Source organism: Podarcis vaucheri (assembly GCF_965113315.1).
Source record: "Podarcis vaucheri genome assembly, chromosome: 8".
Lineage (NCBI taxonomy): Eukaryota > Metazoa > Chordata > Lepidosauria > Squamata > Lacertidae > Podarcis > Podarcis vaucheri.
In genome coordinates this window covers 46,541,276-46,557,759 of record NC_138766.1, presented here as the reverse complement: position 1 = coordinate 46,557,759, position 16,484 = coordinate 46,541,276, and the positions used below count along the sequence as shown (strand labels likewise).

The following is a 16,484-nucleotide window of genomic DNA, read 5'->3' as shown; positions in this document are numbered from 1 at the left end:
AATTGCATTCCATGTTTTTTTAAAATTAAAATTTGAGAAGCACAAGTTTGCTTGGTGTTCCCTATAAATAATGCTATATAGGGTTCCATGGCTTTTGTCTTGCTTATAACCCTGAATATTGGTGTATACGGTACATTAAAATGGCATTTTTATAACTTATCATTCTTGACATTATATATTACAGTTGCTCAAATAAATATCTATAGTTATATTATGAAGGCAGCAAAAATAGTAAACTCTATCATAAAAACTTCAACAAGGTAGAGAAATACAAATGTTAAAGTTTACTAAATTTTGGATGCAAGTTGTAGTGCTCTGGCTCAACAATCGTTGGATTGTGCCATTCTTCTTTACTAAAGCTTATTTTCATCATTTTTGACAAAACAGATTTAGTGACGTACACACAGAATCTAAACCATTAAGTTCAAAAGAACTGGAAATCCTGTTCTCTATTCTGCACTCTCAGTCTGTTGCAGTAGAGAGAATTACGGTATTCACATTGCTCACACTGCTGCTCCAACAAAGTAATCAAAAACAGCAATGTGCTGGCACCAAACTAAAAAGCCCTTATAATTGCCATGTTTCAAATTCCATTTAGTCAGCCCCTAGCAAAGAGGCTACAAAACTCTTTAATAAATCATAAAACCAGAGGGGGGAAATTAGGTCATCTTGTCCATCCCCCAACATTTTAAACTTGCATTCTCCATTGTACCACTGAATACTCGGTCAACTTGTAAATGATTCAAGTGATGGGATTTTTACTGGCCCCCTGGAGAAACTGCTCTATAGTCCATGAGTGAGCTCTTTCCTGATAACACTTTCTCCACCTATTTACCCATTTTAGAGGATAACATATTATATTATATTATATTATATTATATTATATTATAGCCATTACTATTTTCACATTTTTCGATAATTTAGCAAAAGACTTTGCATTTTTTACTGATCCCCACCACCACAAAAACCTTACTGCTACTTAAGAAACATTCTGTAATCCATTATAATTTGCTGCTATCTGTGTAATTTAGGGGCACAAACAAATGAAAATGTGTTACCTACAACAATAGTAGATGTGTGTTATTTCATTTATTTAGTAGATTTATATCTCACTTTTCAACTGGAGTCCCCCCTAAGCAGCTATCAAGCATTTATAAAACACAACACATGCTCAAGAAACAAAACAACCATGCCTCCTGAAGCATAAACCAGCTTTAAATATTCCTTCCTACAGGGCAGTAGCTAAACATTAGCTCTTATGATGGTCAGCCCTGATGCTCCCTTTGTCTAACTCCCTCACTGCCTTCTTCCTTTTCACAGGGCACTTGATGTCAGTTGGCTCTCTGACATTGCTTTGATATCAGAGAAAGCAGATTGTTTCCTGAGCAGCAATACTGGATTGGGAGGGGGTGGGGAGAACAGTGGACAACCAAGTAGGTGACCAAAAAAGAAGTGCTACTGAAGAGATGAAATGTAAATATTTGTATTTATTTATAAAATTATTTATATACTGCCATCTCAGAAAATATCAGGATGATATACAACAACATGTATACAATTCATAAAGCACCATTAAAAACAGTGCAAAATAATCATTAAAATCAAGAATATTTTAACCAACTGCTTAGGCCTTTCTGCATAAAAAGGTCTTCAAGAGATGCCTGAAAGTCAAAAGCAAGGGTGTCTGCTGAACCTCTGCAGCAAGAGTGTTCCACAGCAAATCCCCAACTTCTATTGGAGGCCAGTTGGGCCTCCATATCTAAGGGAACAACCATCAGTGTCCATCTAGATGATCTCAGTAACTAAGCTGAGATATAAAGACTCAGGCAGTCCATAAGTTATCCTGGATCCAAGTGGTTCAGGGCTTTGTAATCAACACATGAGCTTTGAACCTGACCCAGTATTGTATGGGCCTGCAGTGCAGACTTTCTATCAGAGGTGTCACATAATGTTGAAGGTCTGGCCCCATCAGCAGCCTAGACGCTGACTTATGCACTAGCTGGAGCTTCCAGACCAGGCCCAAGGGCAGACCACATAAAATAAACATGTACTGCATACAGATTATCAAAGTCCTAAGTTAGAACATGTAGAATGCAGACTTTATGCTTGGTGGTTTTTCTCCAGCTTTTACACATCTTAACCAAACAGATACAAGTGTGGAAGTACTTGTATAATATTTAATGTACAATTCTTCCTGATACCCAACCATGGTTATTTCCACCACACATGCATGTAATGGTCCTATTTTAAATAGAATCATAGGATTGCAGAATTGAAAGACACCATGAGGGTCATCTAGTCCAGCAGTGTACAATGCAGGAATCTTTGTCCAACATGGGGCTTAAACCCACAACCCTTAAATTAAGTGTCTCATGCTCTACCGACTGAATACATTTATATTACTTGAAATTGAAAGTGAACAAACTTCTTACATCAACCCTTATGTGAAAGCATGCTACTTCTTGTTCACTTGAAACTGATTGCCCTTCAATTTTAAAGCAATTAGCTAAATCCTGGCTCTTGCAGTGTGAGACACCATGAGACAAGAGCTATCTTTCCACACACTATTACTGATCTTATCTGCTAGTGCTATTATATTTTCTCTTTAGTCAACTCTCTGCTAAACTGAAGAAACAATCACGATTTGTTACATTAGCAGGTCCACACCTCCTGTTATCTGTTTGACCTCCTTTGTAACTGTTCACATTCTAATGTAGTCTCCTTGAAGGTGGTTTTATATATATATATATATCTATGGCATTTATAGCCACACTTTAGTCAAAAAATCTCTTAGAGAGCCTACAAAAATCAGTATTAAAATAGTGCCTGTCCTCAGGCTTACAACCTAAAAAGACAGCACACATAAAGAAAAAATAGAATGAGAGGGAGGAGGGAAAAACAAGCTCAAGTTCTTAAAGTTAAAATTAGATATAACAAGAATTTTAAATTATATTTTAACATCTCTATTCTATATCTCACATTTATAATTTCTTTTTATTTAAAAATATATTTATCTTCTTGAAATTATATCTAAACAGCTGGAGAAATGCAGTACATGTAATAAAATTCATTTGCACACAAAACGTCAGTATTGGGAACAGCAGAATATTATTTCTCTTCTTGGGTTGCACTGCTAAATGACCTTGAGTGGTTATATCACTCACTGCTTTCTTTTTCTCCTCTCTCCCATCATCTATTTTTATCATGCATCTCTTCAATGCAGGTACCACTGTGTATGATATTTATAGGCTCTTGTGCATTAGAGATTCCACAGAAGAGGATGAGAAACAGAACCGTAATTTCAAAAGGACTTACTGTTCAGAAGTACCATTAAAATTGGAAACTACTCATATTCTGATTGACACAGGTTTTGGCTTCAACTTAGCTTGCCTTTAAATAAATATGAACTGCTTATATAGGCATGAATTCAATCACCAGATACCGATCCTGAGTTGGACATGGTGCTAAGAATAACAATCCATGTCTGAAAGTAGAGCTATATACACTGGAGGAAAGAGCTTGGATTTTGGCCAGGGCCTGACGTGCCTACAGGCCCCAAATAAAATATTTACGGGGGCCTTGGGGTCCCCAAATTTGATAAGCGGTGCCATTCAAATGGTGTGTGCGCACCACATATTGTGATCAATTATGTGTGGTGGGGCTTATCTGCCCCTCCTATTTTATGTAAGATGGCACCCCTACACACAATTATCTCCATGGTGCAATGGTGTTTGACACAGTGTGTGTTGAAATCCACTCACTGAAGGATAAACGAGGCCCTTTGTGTAGCGATACATTGAGGAAATGGGCTGATGCTATGACATAGCACCCGAGGAGTGGTCCGCAGCAACCACCATGGCCCTAATGATGTCACTGGCCCATACTGGGTATTGCTAGACACTTCTTGGGTGCTAAACTAATGGCATCTGCACAACAGTATTCAAGCCACAGATGTTCCTCCTACTCTGATGTCCTGAGTGGTGTTGTTATATTTTACAAAGTGAGAAAATTGCTCTCTTTAGGCTTTAATGTAGGCTTTATTTAGGCCTAAACCAAAACTAAACAGAGTTATGCTTCTTCCACCATATATAAAAGAGTTCAAAGCTACCACAGATGAATAGCAGATTCTTTTTAATAAGTGTTCTGACATGAACTATATTTCTGTTATCGCACAAATGATGCAGTTCAGAGAAGCATACTTCTACCACTGCTAATCCCTAACCATTCAGGCAAGAACAAATTTATATAAATAGATAAAAGGAACTTACAAGTGTCTCTCATACCTCCTTTTGCCCCCATTCAAAATTACCTGCTCGTCCAGTTTTTAAAAATCTCCTAACATCCAGTGTTTGAGGGAAAAGGTCAACTGAATGCCAACCTAGCTAAGCAATGTTTCAATACTTCAGTTTCAATTTGCAAAGGGTTTCGTAATATGTGTTTGAGAAGCTAAGAGCGCAATAAAAATGGACACCCCCAACATGCTTCCATGTGCTGTAAAGATCTTGTTTGAAAAGGTTACAACAGAAAAATCCATGGGAAAGATGAAGAGTTCAGACCAAAAATAATTTTTTTTTATTCCAATATTAAATCTGAACTAGTAACATTACCTTTCCTTCAGTTTCCCTGAGACAAAAGAAATCTGCCTGAAAAAAACAGCTCCCAATAGGCTATACATCCAAGACTTGTCAAACTAAGAGGAGACGCACTGATTTCAGTGAGTTTACTCTCAGTATGACTTAGTTGGATATCACCCAAAGAGTTTAACCTGCCTTACCAATTACATACATACATACATACATACATACATACATACATAAATATACACACTCTCTCTCATACACACACATACAGGAGTTGCTAGTGAGCGTAGCTATTAGCCATTGTACAAATTTGCTACAGCTCATGAAGAATGTATGGAAGTGAGAGCTGGACCATCAAGAAGGCTGATCGCCAAAGAATTGATGCTTTTGAACTATGGTGCTGGAGGAGACTCTTGAGAGTCCCATGGACTGCAAGAAGATCAAACCTATTTATTCTTAAGGAAATCAGCCCTGAGTGTTCCCTGGAAGGACAGATCATGAAGCTGAGGCTCCAATACTTTGGCCACCTCATGAGAAGAGAAGACTCCCTGGAAAAGACCCTGATGTTGGGAAAGGGGACGACAGAGGACAAGATGGTTAGACAGTGTTCTCGAAGCTACAAACATGAGTCTGACCAAACTGCGGGAGGCAGTGGAAGACAGGAGTGCCTGGCGTGCTCTGGTCCATGGGGTCACAAAGAGTCGGACACGACTAAACGACTAAACAACAACAAATTTCTTAGTCAATATACATATTCTCCAACAGGCCTTGGGCATTGTTAATATTGCAACAACCTTTTATGAATTCTCTGGCCATTGTGCAAATGCCCCAACAGAAGTTGGGATATGTGCCTATCTCAGCTACATTTTTACATTCTCTGGGCAATAGTGCCTGTTCTCCAGAAATTATGCATACATGCCCTTGATTTCTATCCCTAGTTGAAAACTGGGCAAATCATTGCCTGCAAGCTGCAAGCAGCCTGCAGTTGGGAAGATATACACATTGGTCAAAGCCTCTTGGAAAATATGCATACTGACTGGGAAATGAGTACAATTCTTTCTTCATGGACATATGTGCACATTCTCCACAAACTGTGAATGTACACAATGGCCAGTTGTTATGTGCATTTGCTGTTCAGCTTACATTCCCCCTAACATTTGTACATTTCACACCTGGGAACAGACTTTACATGATTTATCTTCTGTGGAGAATACTACATTCTAGTTTAAATTTGTAATCATCATAGAAACTTTACCACAGGGCAGATACACATATTTTAGTTTTACAGTGTGATATTAAGGTTGTGTTTTTTTAAAAAAAATCTAACTTCACTTTTACTTGCTCCTTAATAAATGTGCTTAAGATTGCAGCTTTAAGATGCAATCCTATATGGATTTGCTTGGAAACAAGTCTCACAGCAGTCAGTGAGGCCTACTTGCAGTAAGTGTATATAGATGACGCCTGCAAATTTTACCATTTTGTTTTACATTTGTCATTGTCCTCTCTGCCATATCTTTCTGTATGCATTCATGGTTGCCAATCCCATTAGCATCTATATTACTCTTGATGTGGGATTCTCAAACCTAAAAGACAGGTTGTTCATCTCATTTCACTTTATACAGAGCAAGGCCTAGGAGAAACCATGGTCATACCAAAACTAGTTTTCTTTCAGATGCTGTTGATATTCAGATATTTTGTTGATATTTCATGTGGTTAGTTAGGAGATTTCATATTTCTCAAGACGCCAAGTTGTATATTCATCTCAAATCTCAGATCAAATACAACTTCAATCTATAACTAGAAATCTTGTCCAACACTTTTGCTGGATCAGTGCAAGCCTATTCATTGCTATTCAGTTGGACGTGCCCTTGAGGTCAATGGGATTTACCTCCCAACAAATATGCATAGGATTACACATATTTGAAAACCTCAAGAGACAGACTATATGTAATTGGTAAGGAGACACTGAATGGTCAGAGACAAAGTATCTTGAAACAACTAAATTTTAGTTTCTCAGAAGTCCAACAGATTACATTTCTCTAGAGGTCCCTCTGCCCCTATGCCTAGAGTGACAACATGGTAGGAGACAGAACAAAAAGCCTACAGAATCTCCCTTGAGGAAGCTATTAAGATGTGCCGGACTCTCACTTCCTACACTCTACACTGTTTCTCCTCTTGGAGGACTACAGAAAACAGCAAGGGGTTGGGGGTTTTTTTGGTGGGGTTACCAATAATAACCACAAAGGTCATCTTCAGACCTTATGTCCACAAACAAAGCAAAAGATGCTGTGTTAAGTTTTATGTCTTTGGACCACAGGAATACCCAATATCTTGCGATACTAGTTATTTTGTTCATTGAATGAAGAAATAAATTCAGTAAGATTTATTTTGGTTTTAGCTTTGTGAAATCAGACCTCATATTTATCAAAAATCAGTCTAAAGATAGGAAGACATTAAGCATATTTCATAAATAATTCTATCAGCATTTCTACTGGATAAGTAAAAGGTTAAAAAATTAATGAAACATATTTTATATAATATTAACAATAGTAGGCATGTTTTAAGGAGTCAATTTAACTACTAAAAATCTAAAGTCTGGAGAGGAGCAATCAGGAGCAGCCTGTTATAGAAATTAATTTCAGTTAGCATTTCTCTCAACATCCCTCCTAGCATACATTTCTTGGATGTTTTTACAACTCATATTTCTTTGGTGAATGCAGTGTTAAAAACTCATATATACAAACACACACACACATATATGCACTAGGTGTTAAATGGCTCCTTAAAGGGTTACAGTCATCAAAATGGAATATCTAGTTGCCATTTTTGAGCGACAGGGCTCAAAAGACTTTGGGGTTCCTGAAATCTGTTCTGATTGTACAGATAAAATAGTACAGATAACATTCTACAGGATGTTGGTATGTGAAAACAAGTAAGATCCCAGGCATGCACTTCCAGGTGGTGGAGATGTCAGGCACCATCCAGGCACCCAAACATCTTCACTTGGTTGCAAGTGGTCGATAGCCAGGTGCAAAATGTGCCTGGCGAATTTCGATTGCTGGGTAAAAGCAATCCATCAATCTACAGGTAATACATTCTGGTGAAATAAGTGTATCCCAGTTCTAGACACAGATGGAATGTAATCATATTTACAAAGTAGTATGTTTGTTTCTGGTAGAAAAATAAACCAATTTATGTGTGCAGTCACATGGCATCTTGCTTTACTTGTTCATGATTGCTTTCAGAACCAATTAGACTGAATTATTTATCTCTTTTGTTAAACTTAAGGCACTGGCCTGATCACCTACACATGAAATCATATTGACATGAGTTCACTTGATTTAACTGGAGTGGTTGCACAACAAAATCTGCAATGTATTTAAAAAAAACCTGATTCATTACTACTACTAATAAAATATTAATACTACTACTACTACTAATAATAATTTCTTATACCCCTGCTATCTGACTGGGTTGCCCCAGCCAGTCCGGGCTGCTTCCAACAAAAATATAGAAAATATTAAGAAACATAATAATTTTTAACCACACAGACACACACAGCTTGGATAAAACTTCTGTTACAACACAACCAGAATTTGAAACATACTCTAATTTCTTCCTGTCTCAGCACTTCTTACTTATTTACTTATATTACAGTAGTGCATTCGCCTGAACCATATAATCTTGTAAGTGTATTTTGTCCCATCAATGGTCTTCACAGACAACCTTCTCATCTTAATAATGTGGTGGATACATTAATGTTAAGAGAAATACATTCATGTATGTTGCTGCACATCTATTCTTCAAGGACAGCTTTGCTCACTCAACCCATTACCATTCCACATTCCTTAACAAACAATGAAATTTTCATAATTATAATTTGGGGAATAAAATTGTAAGTACATGGGCAATGAACACCGCTTTGACCTTTTGTCTTCAACTCAGCTTGTTTTATTTGCAAACACATATGCAAGCACAAACTCCGCATTCATCTCTCCTAGCCCCTCCTTCAAATGAATGTCCAACAGGGAAACAGTAGTCACATCTATTCAGCATTATGTATTATGATAAAATATGGCTCAGACAGACTGTCTCACTGCCCCACCCTCATTTCCTTGAGCCAAAGTGATGTCATGGTCAAAGCAGCAATAGGGACTCCATTGCTACAATTCTAGAGACTTCTGTGTCTCCACCCTCTTTTCCTATAAGATTAGACTACAGCAGCAGTTAAGGTCCACTCAAAGTTAGCTTACAACATGGCAGACACTTCCTGCAATAACAGATAGTTTTATAAATCATCCACTGGCCTCATGGGGAACTAGTTCAAAAACCAAGTGATATGAGTGTTGGCGGCATTAATATAATTAACGACAAAACATTTATTTCTACCCATGCCGAAATGTATTTAAGGTGACGTGTTGTTTCTACCCATGGACCACTGCTATTACCAGGATAATGACCACACTAGGTTGCAAACCATTCTGCCAGACACACTGTCAAGTGGAAACTAGAAAAATAAATTTGTAGCAGTTTCTTTTCAGGATAGGTTGTCTCTTTATCCTGATGTATCAATTTTACTTCCACTCTAGCGCTCCAGTTCAATTCAGTGGTTATTAAGATCATGATTAGGACTGACATCCTAAATACATTTAACTGGGAGTATGTCCCATTAAACCAACTAGGCTTACTTTTTCATGGAATGTAAAAGGCTGCTCTGTAATATCACTACTAGCAGAGTACCAATATCACACTGAAATGCAATGATACATTTTAAATGAAGGAATCTGGGGCAGTTGAGTTTGCAGAACATAGTATTTCCCTTTTAGCCTATGTAAAACAGAACAACATAGAACAACAGAGTGACAAGTATTTTTAAACATTAAAAACCACCAGTTAAGTTTGATAACTGAAGTATAAAACTAGGGAACCAGCAACTAATCTTATACATTTTTGCTCAGAAATAAGTCCCAAACACTTCAACGAGACTTAATAGATCAGACTGCCTACATGTACACACCTTGATTAATCCTAGTCCTCTTTTAAAAAATGTATATTTTAAGTAACAACTGAATATGAAACTTCTCTAGGGTAAAGTCAAAGCTACTTTTCCCAGAACAAGAATAAATGTGCTTTCAGTTGCAATGAAACTGATGTGAAGAGAACTAAATTAGTCCTCTGAATACAAATTTAAGCTATATTAACTATACATCAGCTAAAATCACTATTCAAACAACACTAAACATGTTTTATAGAAGGTAATGAAAAAAAATTGCATATGTAACTTTTAAAAATTATTGAAATAATATTTTTAAGCATTTTAAAATAACATCCAGCCCAGTTGATGTCTTTAACGTCTTTTAACAAGAACAAGCTTCCTTGCAAGTTTCACCCACATGCTCAAAGATTGGACATGAAACCAGTTTTAAATGCTCGACAAAGTTTGATAACTGAACCACACCCTTTAAATACCAACCCTTCTCTCTACTTGCTACTACACTATGCATTACACCGTCCTCAAACCCTTGGCATCAAGAGGATCTTCATCACAGGCTGTAGAATTCACCCCACTTTGCGGTCAGGTAAGCGGTGGTGATCAGCTACTGAGTCATTCTTTCAAAGTAGCACTTAGGAACGAGGAAAGTAACACTTCCAACCCTAACCCGCGATTTAAGCGCTCCGCTTGATTTCCGACTCAACTAGCCCTCTCCGAGCGCCTCTCTTTTTCCTCCCCCATCGCACACGTCTGATTAATACCAGCTGTTTCCCTCGATCTTTCCGTTTAAGCTCGCAGCAGCAGCTTCTTCTTCCCCAACTTTAAGCTCAACTCTGCAGCCGAGAGACATGCAGCCATAGGGAACCTTGGGATTGGGAATGCGAGAGAGAGAGCAGGAGGAGACAGCGCTTCCACTGCAGAGGTCCAGAGCTACAATTTACTATATAACCACACCCACCGCATTGCAGAAGCCACGAGCTGGGGAGAGGCGAAGTGGGGAAGGAGGGAGGGGAGAGATGGAACAAGCAGGAACCCACGGGCGGGGCGGGGCGAGACATAGCACGATGCCAAGGCCAGTTCCCAGGCACGGGCTGAGGGCGGGAGCTTCTTTCCCCGTGCCTGCGGCACTCTGCAAAGGAGTTAACCGCCCAAAGTTGAAGGAGGCCCAGCAGGTAAGCAAGGAAAAGGGATGCACGATGTTGTGCTCAGCAAAAAGTCTGCCGAGAGGGAGACCTGCTACATCAGACCACATGGCGTTGAAAGGGAGGGGAATGTTGCCACTTCCCCCACTTTGGGACGCCATCCTGCTACTGATGCGAAAGCTGCTTCATAACCACCACCAGCGAAGTTTAGATAAGTTTTGTGGGGGTTTTTTTGTGGGGAGGGTGTTTATTTATTTACCTCACATCACATCCACGTCCCTCCACCTTTCGGCTCCCTAACGTTACTCAATAAAAGAGTACCAGGAAGGTCAATATTGCCATACTGGAAGAAATGGAAACGGCCAGTAATGGTGGGCGAAGGGGGCAAGCTCGAGAAGATGCCCACGGCTGCGTTTGGGCACCAAGAGAAGGCGTATGACAAGCAGGACATCCCATCTCCTAGGAGTCAAATGAAAGGCTGTACAGAAAGGGGGCAAGGCCACGAAGCCCCGTGGAAAGGCACCATCTGGATGGCCCCTGGGACAGCCCGATGCTGGATACTAGATGGGCCTCTGGCCTGATCCAGCTGCGCGCTTCTTAGGACGGGCACTGCTGAGGAAGGTAAGCAAGGCAGCCCCAAGCAGCCGGCTCTCACGGTGAAACGGAAGGGCAGCGCAGGCAGGAAGGAAGGACAAAAGCTTCTTGGTACCTGGGCTCGGTCTGTGCAGGTTTTTGCTCTGCTCGTCGAGCCCTTTTCCGCCAGCTGGCCGCAACCCGTCTCGCTCGTCTTAAGCCCAGACGACAGCGCCCTGCCCCAGCCGCCCCAGACTCCCTTCTTCCAGAATTCCTAAGCCCCAGGCAACTCCGGAGGGGGAGGCACTGCAGAGCCACAGCCACCCCGTCGCAGCAAAGTCAACTCACGCGCAGATTGCAAATGCTGCCCGTTCGCTCCATCATGCTCCACCCGCGCGCGCGCGCACCGAGCTCCCGGCCATTCCGCCGGCGCCCGGCTGCAGCCTAGGCATACCTTTCCCCGGCTTCCAAGGCAGACCGTGCCTTTCCGACTTAAGCCCCAGGCCATTCCCTGTTACTGCTTTATTCTGCTGCCTGCCCCCCCCCCGGCAGCGCCCTTCCTCCTACCCCCATTCATTTCCCTAAGTCAGCAGGGAGACCTTGGCCGGCGCTAGCAAATGCAGCAGACAGCGAGTTCCCCGCCTAAGTCAGATCTCCAAGCTCCTCAAACCAGGGGGACCACCAGGGGCCAAGGCCACAAAGCAGCCCCGCGCTCGGGGGCGCGGGGAAGCGGCTTCCCTGCCTGCCAGCTCCTCGCCAGGGAGGAAGCGCCAGGAGAGGAGCTGCCCACCCCGCAGCCCCGGCTTGGCGCCCTTCTGCAGGCCGAGTGCATGCGAAATGTTCAACCACCACGGACAACTGTTAACTTAAAAATGGCTTCTAGAACATGCATCACGATTCAAGGGAGACTTAAATCAATCCGAGCAGAAGGCGAAGGCCTTCGAGAGCCCCCTTTCCCTCCCCTCCTTCCCAGAGCCGCTTTGCAGAAGGAACGCGCGCAAAACACCACGGGAATAACGAGCAACCGCAAAGACTCCGAGGTCTTGTGTACCTTGTCAAAAAGAGCGCTGCGAGGAGAGGAAGAGCCGGGACTCGGGATCCAAGTCGGCTTCCAGCACGTCACAAGGACGTGCAGCAGCTGCAGCAGCAAGAGCCACGCGTCAGCAGCAGCAGCAGCAGCAGCAGCACAGCGAGGCTCTACCCAGGACGAGCCCTCTGCGTTTTTCAGCAAATCAGAATTGTGCAGACGCCTTCCCAGACCCCCGAAAACGGAAAAGCGAAGCAAGATCCTGCCAGCTCTTTAAAAAAAGAAGACGACGAGCAGAGAAAAACTAACCTTCCAGTAAACAACAAAAAAGGACCATATGCTAAAAACAACCCACCAAACGCACTTTTCTTCATCAGCAATGCAGATGTCTGGATTTACAAGATCCAGCTAATTTTGGCCACATCTCCTGAACCAAACATACCCAAAATCAATGGTGCAATAACACAATTGCAGTTAAAAGGAATAAGATCAGAAGCTGGCTTGACACAAGTCGACAATCTAGTGGCATGTCTACAGTAATAATAAATACTAGCACTTCAGCACTACTAGCATCCTTTTACTTGGAAGTAGGTCACATTGGTTTCAGCACAACTTACGTTTATGTAAGTATGATAAGGATGTCACATGCAACACTTAGCATTATACTGCACTACAGTATGTTCAAAGCATTTTACATACCTGATTTTGCTATAATCCTTAGAACTTATTGCCGGTGGAAAGGCTACAGCCAAAATGGATTGTCTGAAACCACATTATGAAACTGGCAGAAGATTCAAACTGGGGACTTGATACTTTATAGCTCAGCCTGCTACTGGCCAAATTAGTAGAAACCTGCTAGTTTTAGTGTCCCAATTCACACACAACACTGTCAAAACCATGGCTCAGCATGAATGATAAAGTTTGTGGTGACTTGAGCAAAAATCACAGCAGCAGCTTTAACTTCTTCCCTGGTTCTGCTGCTGTTGCATTACCAGGAGCTAAGCCATGGTCTGGCTTAGCTTTAAGTGTGAACCTTGACTCATGGTTTTTGTCTTCCTCAAATCACAACCAGTAAGCCAAGATCAAGACTTGGCTATAGCTCAGCTATAAACCTTACAGTGCCTGGATGCCCTTCATACAGAAGACGGAATATGCAGAGCAGGGGTGGGGATCCTGTGGCCCAATGTTGTTGGACTCCAACTCCCATCAACCGTAGCCAACAGAGCCAGTAGTCAGGAATGATGGGAGTTGTGGTCTGTTCTCACTCCTGTGCTAACACTGGAGTTTTTCATTCCCGGTGCAAGCCAGGGGGACCACCCTGAAGTAGAAAGTGGCAAACGCTGCTTACAAAAAATGCACCTTACAAAAGGCCTGCAGGTCTTATACTGGTAAAAATGGTCCCAGGAATGTAATGGAATGGGATATATTTGTGCAACAAGTATACTCTATCTGCCCAACTCTGTAGAGGTTGTATTATTTCTGGTAATTAGACCCCCAGTTCCGTATGAATGTATCTCTCTGGGGACTGACTGGTTAGAATGTCAGATATTGAGTTTTGTGCATTGGAAGTACTATGCATGTATGATCTCAGTAATCCTTACAACAACCTTGTAAGTTTTGTAACTATTACTTAAGGTTCTGCCAAAGGCCACCTAGTGAGATTTGAATCATGGGTATCTCAATTCCTAGCATACAATTTTAGTTATCACAGTACCTTGGCTTGCAAAGTACTGTCAATGAGACCTCTGAACCAAGTATATCAGTGGCATTATTTATATCTGTATTTTCCCCTTCCTCTAAGGAACTAGGGCATACATACTGGATTCTCTCTTTTTTTAAAAACGAACTCAAAACATGGGGGAAAGGAAAGGAAAAAGGCTAGAGAGTAGTTCAGACTCGGGGCAGGAGGGTGGGGGTGGGCAAGAGACAGAGATGAGTCAGCCTGCTGAAGAAGCCAGGGAGTCTGCCTCTCTTGCTGTGACCAGCTCCCCTCCTGCCTGGTCTCCAAGATGCAAAGATAAATGAAGAGGGCAGAGCAAAGAGAAACAAGACGGTGGAGTCTTAGGCTGCTGTGGAAGTAACCAGGGGAAGAACCTTAGAGAGCGGGAAGCTGGGGATCTTCAGTCCTCACAACTGCCTCATTTGAGCAAGACCTACTGGAAAGAGTTGCTGCCATCACTAGGTCTGTGCTGTTTTGGTTTCTCTGAATAAAGGGTTAACTTCACTGACACCGGGTGTTTTATTGCTGAGCTGCCCCTGGTCAGCTCCTGCTCCTGACAGCAGGCAAGAAACAAAAGGCTTATAGAAAAGTAATCCATTTTTGAAATATATTGTGATATAAATTGGTATTATAAAGGTATAAATTTATATTAATTAATGAGGATAGGAGTGCATGGTACACCACATGTGTCCCTTTGGATTCCAGCCCATCTGGGCTTACAAAATGGTTAAGAATACAATACTTTCTTATTGTTGAAGGCATGGCACATTCCTGGTTCTTCTATTTCAAGTAGAGAGAACAGCATATTCACTTTACCTATGTATACAATCTCCTTGCCGGGGTAAACAATCTTACCTTTGTTCTCCTCTTCTGAATTTCATTCCTTCCCTTTTCCTTTTTAAGAGATGAAATCACTGGTCTGAACATAATGTTCCAGATGAGCATGAGCTATTGATTTGTACCACAGACTTCTAATAATTAGCTGCTTTTTTCCATATTATTCTTACTGAATCTTAGCTGAGCAGTAGTCTTCAATCAACTGTCCTCAATTACCCTTCTAATAAGATATCAGAATAGGGATGGAGTTGGGGAGTTACTAAAGCTGCAAAACTTACATGGCAATATTTACTCAGAAGTAATCCCCACTGAACTTAGACTTTGAAGAATACATAATTTCATGCATAAATATTAATTGTTTTACCCAGTTAAAAACTTCTGCCGTTCAACTTGGCAGTCTTCTAGCTAATATTACATGGAGACCAGACTGCCTGTGATGACTCAGTGGTTGTAAGAAAACACATATATGCACATGTTCAGAAGTACTTGTTTCTTTACTATTATTCAGCTGTTTCAAGTCTGATACTACAACCATATAGTGCATTCAGAAGTAACGCCAATTGAGTTCAATAAGGCCTACTTCCAAGTAAGTGTACATAGGATTGTATCCTATGCCCCCACAATGAAAACAGGTGTGGTGACCCCTGAATTTATTTCTATTTAGTAATAGTATTTACCTGCTCTGTGCTCAACTTAGTTAAATTCCCTCAATATCTTATTTGTAGTTTACTATTAGGGATGTGCACAGTTCTCAAGGTTCACCTTGTATCTGTGTTTTAAGTATGTATGTAAGTAAGTAAGTAACCTGTTATATTCTCAATACTCTCTCTGCTTCAATCGGTACCACTCTTTCTAAAATGAAGATCTGTGCTCCCCCATTATTATTAGAAGAATCAAAAATCAGCTATAACTTTTACTCCTTTTGACTAGTGGATGGAATTTACAGACACACTAACCCTTCTAGCATGGAGTCAGCCTTGCAAAATTCATCTCACAATCCTTTATGAGGGAGAAGGGAGATTGTGCTTTTTCTTACTGTAAGATGAGTCTGGCTTGTACAATTTTGAGAATTTTGCAGATTCATCTCAAACCTTGGACACATCCATAGCATACTTTTAAAGTGCTGTCCTTTAAAAGCAGTCTTTAAGCAGTCGTGCCTTTCCCGTAAGAATTCCAGGAGCTGTAGTTTGTTAAGGGTGCTGATGGTTGTTCCCCAAAACATGTAATTATTGGGTGCAACTTAACACAGTAACTATTCTTCTTTTGATCTTTACTGAGAAGGCAGAAGATAATTCAGGAGCCGTTGAGTAATTAATGAGATCTAATGTGTACTCTTTCTTTGCTTCATTTATATGCATGGATTATGTACTCTTCTGAAACTGCAGTAAATTTATGTGCAATAAATTATCCTAAATTAGTGGAAATATAATGCATCTTTCATTGCTTTAGACAGTGTATTACTTAAATAATTATACCAAAAACTATAAAAAGGCAAAAGGGGTCTCTCATTTTCACCCTCTTCTTTTAAGATTGGTAACATTTTTATCTAGCCTCTTCCAGAAAAATGTAGCACCTGGAATGTGACAATGGTGATGCTTAGCTATGAACTGTA

At 40.9% G+C, this 16,484-nt stretch overlaps 1 protein-coding gene across 24 annotated transcripts in view; it reads right to left on the bottom strand.

The window, feature by feature from the left end:
• Positions 1 to 16,484, bottom strand: part of EPB41L3 (erythrocyte membrane protein band 4.1 like 3) — a 134,030-nt gene that overhangs the window by 75,289 nt on the left and 42,257 nt on the right. For 3 of the 24 annotated variants that reach the window (XM_082235109.1, XM_082235117.1, XM_082235110.1), the window contains exon 1: positions 12,340 to 12,482. The exons of 1 other annotated variant lie outside the window; for it this stretch is intronic. The gene's annotated coding sequence lies outside the window, so the exon portion shown is untranslated. Of the gene's footprint in view, positions 1 to 10,053; positions 10,245 to 10,334; positions 10,496 to 11,424; positions 11,446 to 11,636; positions 11,682 to 11,742; positions 11,767 to 12,339; positions 12,503 to 16,484 lie in introns of those variants that run through there. 20 more of the 24 variants (XR_014222760.1, XM_082235126.1, XM_082235127.1 and 17 more) reach the window with 15 other exon arrangements.